Here is an 8,982-nt window from a genome sequence, read left to right on the forward strand (position 1 = left end):
AGCCTGTGCTCCGCAACGGGGGAGGCCACAACAGTGAGAGGCCCGCATACCGCAAAAAAAAAAAAAAAAAAAAAAAACCTTTAATTATGCCTTCATTTACAGTTCCAATATTAATATAATAGTTATAACTATGGCTTGTTTTTTCCAAGTCATATGTGCAACTAATTTGTGTTTCTTAATCTTTTTGTTAAAGTAAAAAACACATACAGTAAACTGCACAGCTCTTAAGTGTATGGATTGATAATTTTTTTTTTACAAGTCTATACGCCCCTATAACCAATGTACAAATCAAGATACAGAACATTGCTAGTAACCCAGAGTAACGTCTTACTCCTTTCCAGTCATTTGCCTCCCCAATATAAAGAGTATTCTACTTCTACCTCTCTAGATAAGTTTTGTCTATTTTTGAACTTCATTTGAATGGAATAATCAATATGTACACTTTCTACCTTCCTTCACTTGACACTGTGTCTGTAAGATTCATCCATGTTGTTTCAACATATAGTAGTAATGTTTTCTCTTTGTTGTGTAATATTCTATTGTATAACATATACCAAAATTTATCCATTCTACTTTTGATGGACATTTGAGTCCTTTTCTGTTTGTGTAAACTATGTTGTATATTATTATATCAAGATAATAAGAAATCTTTTTTAATGTCTTTTGGTATACTTGATATAGAACTGGGAGTGGGATTGCTGGGTTGGCTTTAGTAGATATTGTCAAGTAGTTTTCCAAAGTGATTGTCCCTATTTTCACTCTGAACAGAAGTGTATGAATGTTCCAGTAATTCCACATTCTTACTAAAGAATGTAGTATTCTTTAGTACTACTGTATATTTAGTATTGTCAATACTTTTATTTATTTATTTTTTATTTTTATTTTTTTTTCTTTTTGTGGTATGTGGGCCTCTCACTGTTGTGGCCTCTCCCGTTGCGGAGCACAGGCTCCGGACGCGCAGGCCCAGCGGCCATGGCTCACAGGCCCAGCCGCTCCGCGGCATATGGGATCCTCCCAGACCAGGGCACGAACCCATATCCCCTGCATCGGCAGGCGGACTCTTAACCACTGCGCCACCAGGGAGGCCCCTAGTATTGTCAATACTTTTAAATGTAGCAATTCTGGTGGGCATGTAGTTGTATCTTGTGATTTTCATTTGCATTTCCTTGACGAAAAATGATGCTGATCAACTGCTTGTTGGCAATCTGGATATATTCTTTTGTGAAGCAAATATTCAAGTCTTCTGATCAATTTTTATTTGGGAGTTGGTATTTTTACTGATTTTATTGATATTGATGGCATTCTTATTAATTTTTTATTGTTATGATGTAGAGCTTTTGTCAGATAAGACAAAATAGTGTGCACCATTTTAATGCTTTTTATTATGATGCATTAATTTTAGTAAAGTCAATTATTTATGCATTTTTATCTTATCTAAGAAATTTTTAACCTACCCCAAAGTAAAAAGATGGTCTTTTATTTTACCTTCTAAATGTTATACTTCTTTACTTTCACATTTAAGTCTATGATCTACCTTGAATTGATTTTTGTGTTTTAGGTGAGGTAATAAATTGAGGGGTTTTTTTTTCCACGTGAATTTCCAGTTGATCCAGAACCAATAACTTTACTCTCAGAGGAGAGTGGCAGGATATATTTAAAGTGATGAAAGGGAAAAACCTACAACCAAGATTACTCTACAGAGCAAGGATCTCATTCAGATTCAACGGAGAAATTTAAACCTTTATAGACAAGTAAAAACTAACAGAACTCAGCACCACCAAACCAGCTTTACAACAGATGCTAAAGGAACTTCTCTAGGCAAGAAACTCAAGAGAAGGAAAAGACCTACATAACAAACCCAAAACAATTAAGAAAATGGTAATAGAAACATACATATCAATAACTACCTTAAATGTAAATGGATTAAATGCTCCAACCAAAAGACATACACTGGCTGAATGGATACAAAAACAAGACCCGTATATATGCTGTTTACAAGAGATGCACTTCAGACCTAGGGACACATACAGACTGAAAATGAGGGGATGGAAAAAGATATTCCCATGCAAATGAAGTCAAAAGAAAGTTGGAGTAGAAATTCTCATATCAGAAAAAATAGACTTTAAAATAACAACTATTACAAGAGACAAAGAAGGACACTACATAATGATCAAGGGATCAATCTAAGAAGAAGATATAACAATTGTAAATATTTATGCACCCAAGATAGGAGCACCTCAATACATAAGGCAACTGCTAACAGCCATATAAGAGGAAATCGACAGTAACACAATCATAGTAAGGGATTTTAACACCCCACTTTCACCAGTGGAAAAATCATCCAAAATGAAAGTAAATAAGGAAACAGAAGCTTTAAATGATACATTAAACAAGATGGACTTAATTGATATTTATAGGACATTCCATCCAAAAACAACAGAATACACTTTCTTCTCAAGAGCTCATGGAACATTCTCCAGGATAGATCATATCTTGAGTCACAATTCAAGCCTTGGTAAATTTAAGAAAATTGAAATCATATCAAGTATCTTTTCTGACCACAACGCTATGAGACTAGGTTATCAACTAGAGGAAAAAATCTGTAAAAAATACAAACATATGGAGGCTGAAAAACATGCTCCTAAATAACCAAGAAATCACTGAAGAAATCAAAGAGGAAATGAAAATATACCTAGAAACAAATGACAGTGGAAACACGATGACCCAAAACCTATGGGATGCAGCAAAAGCAGTTCTAAGAGGGAAGTTTTTAGCAATACAATCCTATATAAAGAAACAAGAAACATCTCAAATAAACAACCTAACCTTACACCTAAAGCAATTAGAGATAGAAGAACAAAAAAAGCCTAAAGTTAGCAGAAGGAAAGAAATAATGAAGATCAGATCAGAAATAAATCAAAAAGAAATGAAGGAAACAATAGCAAAGATCAATAAAACTAAAACTGGTGCTTTGAGAAGATAAACAAGATTAATAAACCATTAGCCAGACTCATCAAGAAAAAAGAGAGAAGATTCAAATCAATAGAATTAGAAATGAAAAAGAAGAATTAACAACTGACACTGGATAAATGCAAAGGATCATGACAGATTACTACAAGCAACTATATGCCAATAAAATGGACAACCTGGAAGAAGTGGACAAATTCTTAGAAAAGCACAACCTTCTGAGACTGACCAGGAAGAAATAGAAAATATAAACAGACTAATCACAATAACTGAAATTGAAACTGTGATTAAAAATCTTCCAAGAAACAAAGCCCAAGATCAGATGGCTTCACAGGTGAATTCTAACATTTAGAGAAGAGCTAACACCTATCCTTCTCAAACTCTTCCAAAATATAGCATAGGGAGGAACATTCCCAAAGTCATTCGACAAGGCCATCACCCCAAATCCAAAACCAGACAAAGATGTCCCCCAAAAAGAAAACTACAGGCCAGTATCACTGATGAGCATAGATGCAAAAATTCTCAACAAAATACTAGCAAACAGAATCCAACAGCACATTAAAAGGATCATACACCATGATCAAGTGGGGTTTATCCCTGGAATGCAAGGATTCTTCAATATATGCAGATCAATCAATGTGATACTCCATATTAACAAACTGAAGATGAAAAACCATATGATCATCTCAATAGATGCAGAAAAAGCTTTTGACAAAATTCAACACCGATTTATGATAAAAACCCTACAGAAAGCAGGCATAGAGGGAACTTACCTCAACATAATAAAGGCCATATATGACAAACTCACAGTCAACATCATTCTCAATGGTGAAAAACTGAAGCCATTTCCTCTAAGATCAGGAACAAGACAAGGCTGTCCACTCTCACCAGTGTTATTCAACATAGTTTTGGAAGTTTTTGCTACAGAAATCAGAGAAGAAAAGGAAATAAAAGGAATCCAAATTGGAAAATAAGTAAAGCTGTCACTGTTTGCTGATGACATGATACTATACATAGAGAATCCTAAAGATGCTACCAGAAAACTACTAGAGCTAGTCAATGAATTTGGTAACGTAGCAGGATACAAAATTAATGCACAGGAATCTCTGGCATTCCTATACACTAATGATGAAAAATCTGAAAGGGAAATTAAGGAAACACTTTCATTTACCATTGCAACAAAAAGAATAAAATACCTAGGTATAAACCAACCTAAGGAGACAAAAGACCTGTATAAACCGACCTAAAGAGACAAAAGGCAAAAGACAAAAGACACAGGTGAAAGACTTTAAAGATGATACAAACAGATGGAGAGGTATACCATGTTCTTGGATTGGAAGAATCAATATTGTGAAAATGACTATACAGAGCAATCTACCCAAAGCAATCTACAGATTCAATGCAATCCCTATTAAACTACCAATGGCATTTTTCACAGCACTAGAACGTAAAATTTCACAATTTGTATGGAAACACAAAAGACCCCAAATAGCCAAAGCAATCCTGAGAAAGAAAAATGGAGCTCGAGGAATCAGGCTCCCTGACTTCAGACTATACTACAAACCTACAGTAATCAAGACAGTATGGTACTGGCACAAAAACAGAAATATAGACAAATGGAATAGGATAGAAAGCCCAGAGTTAAACCCACGCACATATAGTCACCTTATTTTGGATAAAGTAGGCAAGAACATACAATGGAGAAAAGAGAGCCTCTTCAATAAGTGGTGCTGGGGAAATTGGACAGCTACATGTGAAAGAATGAAATTAGAACATTCCCTAACACCATACACAAAAATAAACTCAAAATGGATTAAAGACCTAAGTGTAAGGACACTATAAAAGTCTTAGAGGAAAACATAGGCAGAACACTCTATGACATATATCACAGCAAGATCCTTTTTGACCCACCTCCCAGAGAAATGGAAATAAAAACAAAAATAAACAAATGGTACCTAATGAAACTTAAAAGCTTTTGCACAGCAAAGGAAACCATAAACAAGACCAAAAGACAACCCTCAGAATGGGAGAAAATATTTGCAAACAAAGCAACTGACAAAGGATTAATCTCCAAAATATACAAACAGCTCATGCAGCTCAATATCAAAAAAACAAGCAACCCAATCCAAAAATGGGCAGAAGACCTAAATAGACATTTCTCCAAAGAAGATATACAGATTGCCAACAAGCACATGAAGGGATGTTCAACATCACTAATCATTAGAGAAATGAAAATCAGAACTAAGATGAGGTATCACCCCACACCAGTCACAATGGCCATCATCAAAAAATCTAGAAACAATAAACGCTGGAGAGGGTGTGGAGAAAAGGGAACCCTCTTCCACTGTTGGTGGGAATGTAAATTGATACAGCCACTATGGAGAACAGTATGGAGCTTCCTTATAAATCTAAAAATAGAACTACCATACGACTCAGCAATCCCACTACTGGGCATATACCCTCAGAAAACCATAACTGAAAAAGAGTCATGTACCACATTGTTCATTGAAGTTCTATTTACAATAGCCAGGACATGGAAGTCACCTAAGTGTCCATCGACAGATGAATGGATAAAGAAGATGTTGCACATATATACAATGGAATATTACTCAGCCATAAAAAGAAATGAAATTGAGTTATTCGTAGTGAGGTGGATGGACCTAGAGTCTGTCATACAGAGTGAAGTAAGTTAGAAAGAGAAAAACAAAAACCGTATGCTAACACATATATATGGAATCTAAAAGAAAAAAAAATGGTTCTGAAGAACCTCGGGGCAGGACAGGAATAAAGATGCAGACGTAGAGAATGGGCTTGAGGACATGGGGAGGCAGAAGGTAAGTTGGGATGAAATGAGAGAGTGGCATGGACATATATACACTACCAAATGTAAAATAGATAGCTAGTGGGAAGCAGGCACATAGCACAGGGAGATCAGTCGGTGCTTTGTTACCACGTAGAGGGGTGGAATTGGGAGGGTGGGAAGGAGACGCGAGAGGGAGGAGATATGGGGATATATGTATATGTATAGCTGATTCACTGTGTTATAATGCAGAAACTAACATGCCATTGTAAAGCAATTATACTCCAATAATGATGTTAAAGAAAAAAAAGAGACCTGCCAAAAAAAAAAACGTTAATGTGATCATATGTGGCTCATGCTTGAATAATATTTACAAATCTTAATTTAAACAAAAACTGTGATACTACAGTATTGCGAGATGAGGAGATAAGAGTGTGTAGGGGTAGGGAGAGAAGGAATGTTCACACACTTGGGAGTGGTGTTATAAAAGAGCTTTATCACTGCCTTCTTTCAGAAAGTGAAAAATCAAGAAATTGCAGTATATTTTGACATATGGAGTAAATAACAGAAGTATCTAAAATACTTGAAAGAATTTTCCTTTGAAGAAAAGAATTGAGATAAAAGGAGGGGTTGGGGACTACAGGGTTTTGGTTAAAAACTTAGAATGTGGCAAACTGTTACTGCTCACCAATACCTGTATGTTTCTCTATATTTCTGAGGCTCCCTTGCAGTTAGAGGGGAACTTGGCTTAAATTCTGGCCAATGAAATGTAGGCAAAGTGACATACGCCATTTTTAGGGCTGACCTCTAAAATTTTTGTGTGATTCACCGTGCTTTCTTTCTTGACAGGTAAGCTGTGGCTCCAAGTTGTAGGAGACAGCACAACCACTAAAAATAGAAAGAAAGCTACATTCTTAAGTTTAACATCTCATCTGACTAGTAATAGCCACAATGAATTTCTTGTGAGAAATAAAAATTTATTGTATGAAACCACTGAAATTTTGGGGTTTTCTGTGACAGCAGTAAATTCAGTGTGTTGTTTTTTTAAAAAACCGTCACAAATTCCTTGACAATCTTTTGAGAAGTGGCATCTACGTCCCCTCACCTAAAATCTAGACATGACTTGAAACTCACTTATAATAAAAAGAATGTGAGAGAAGTAATGCTGTGTTACTTTTGGGGACTAGGTTAGAAAAGAACATGTAGTTTCTGCCTTGTTCATTGCAACATTTGACTTTGGAGCACTGGTCCTAGGCTAAGAAGTCTGGTTACCCTACTGCCATACTGTGGGGAAGCCCAGGCCACATGGGGAGGCTACACACAGGAGCTCTGCTAGCATTCAGTCTTCACAGCTGAGTTATCAGAAAAAAGCTGTCCCTCTATGTTCTACTGAACACAAAATTCATGAACATAATAAAATGGTTGTTTTAAGCCACCATATTTTGGAGTAATTTATCACATAGCAATAGTAACCTAATACTCACTCCGATTAATTAACAGAGTCATTTGCTTTTTAATCTGTGTGCTTGAACTAAATTAGTTTAAAAAGATAAAGGTGGGGGCTTCCCTGGTGGCGCAGTGATTGAGAATCTGCCTGCCAATGCAGGAGACACGGGTTCAAGCCCTGGTCTGGGAAGATCCCACATGCCGCGGAGCAACTAGAGCCCGTGCACCACAACTACTGAGCCTGCGCATCTGGAGCCTGTGCTCTGCAATAAGAGAGGCCGCGATAGTGAGAGGCCCGTGCACCGCAAGGAAGAGTGGCCCCCTTTTGCTGCAACTAGAGAAAGCCCTCACACAGAAACGAAGACCCAACATAGCCAAAAATAAATTCATTAATTCATTAATTTAAAAAAAAAGGAAAAAAAAGATTAAGGTGTGAATTATTATTATTATTATTATTATTTTGCAGTACGCGGGCCTCTCACTGTTGTGGCCTCCCCCATTGCGGAGCACAGGCTCCGGATGCGCAGGCCCAGCAGCCATGGCTCACGCGCCCAGCCGCTCCGCGGCATGTGGGATCCTCCCGGACCGGGGCACGAACCCATGTCCCCTGCATCGGCAGGCGGACCCCCAACCACTGCGCCACCAGGGAAGCCCAAGGTGTAAATTATTTATTATTGGCTTGGAGACTTTGCTATTGCTACTTTTCTTTCCCCCAAAGCAGTGGCTTTCAAACTTTAAGAGAAACACACAATGAGAAATCCATTTTATAAACGTGACCTAATGCACACATACATACATAATTTAAAACTCCATAAAGCAAAACATAACTTTACCAAGTGCCATGCACTGATATTTCCACACTAGACCATTTCATTTTTTAAAAAGTGTAGTTGTGACTAAATAGATTTCCTTGTTTACAAATGGGACCTCCACCAATGGATGGACCACACCATCCCTTTGAATAACACTGCCCTAAACCATAATCATTCTTCAAGGCTTTACTCAAGATGAGCCAATAAAACTTCATTGACCACTCTGAGCTCTTTTGAAATTCCTATAATTTATTAGTCATATTGTATTTTCTGTACTACCCACGCTTAACTTGATATGTAAAGTCCTCTAGGGTAAGGTTCTGTCTTTTATCTCTCACTTGCTAAATTCAGAGTATTCAATAAATCCATTGCTCAATATCCGGTCACTGTGTTTCTAAATCTCACAATTGTCAACATGCATTCCTTTTGTTTGGATTTTCTTTGAGGTGGGGCAAGGAAAAAATGGTTTAATAATCCATCCACATATTACACTTAATTTCAAACTGGAAAAGTGCACAAAGCAGTCCCAACTCTACACGAGTGTGTAGTATTAAAGCAAACCAAATTATCAAAATATAATTTTTCTAACAGCTTTCATTACTATGCAGCACACGAAATACTTCTCTTGACATAGCCTTAAAAAAAGTAATAGAACAAAGTTCTCACGACTAAAATATTTTGGGAATTGGTAAATGGGGAAGTGTTCTGTAGGAACTGCATTTTTCACAACTCACTGCAACTGCACCTTGACAGTTTGTTTCGAGAACCGCGTCCCACTTTAGTGGTCCGGGTCAGTCTCACGGAGCGGGGTCCTGGTCTTCCATCCCGTCTCTCCGGAAAAGGGCGACACCACCGACCACTGGAGACGCTGAGGCGGGACTTTCCGTCTAACCCCGTACCGCGGTCCTCCCAGCCCGTTACCTTTGCCAGAGGGGCCCGCGCTAAGCCAGGCCCTAG

At 37.5% G+C, this 8,982-nt stretch overlaps 1 protein-coding gene across 4 annotated transcripts in view; it reads right to left on the bottom strand.

The window, feature by feature from the left end:
• FAM227B (family with sequence similarity 227 member B) overlaps positions 1-8,970 on the bottom strand; it is a 248,255-nt gene extending 239,285 nt beyond the window's left edge. For 3 of the 4 annotated variants that reach the window (XM_060096811.1, XM_060096810.1, XM_060096807.1), the window contains exon 1: positions 8,771-8,948. The gene's annotated coding sequence lies outside the window, so the exon portion shown is untranslated. Of the gene's footprint in view, positions 1-8,770 lie in introns of all 4 variants that reach the window. The other variant, XM_060096808.1, reaches the window with a different exon arrangement.
• Between the last annotated feature and the right edge of the window lie 12 nt (positions 8,971-8,982).

Source organism: Mesoplodon densirostris, chromosome 4 (genome assembly GCF_025265405.1).
Source record: "Mesoplodon densirostris isolate mMesDen1 chromosome 4, mMesDen1 primary haplotype, whole genome shotgun sequence".
NCBI lineage: Eukaryota > Metazoa > Chordata > Mammalia > Artiodactyla > Ziphiidae > Mesoplodon > Mesoplodon densirostris.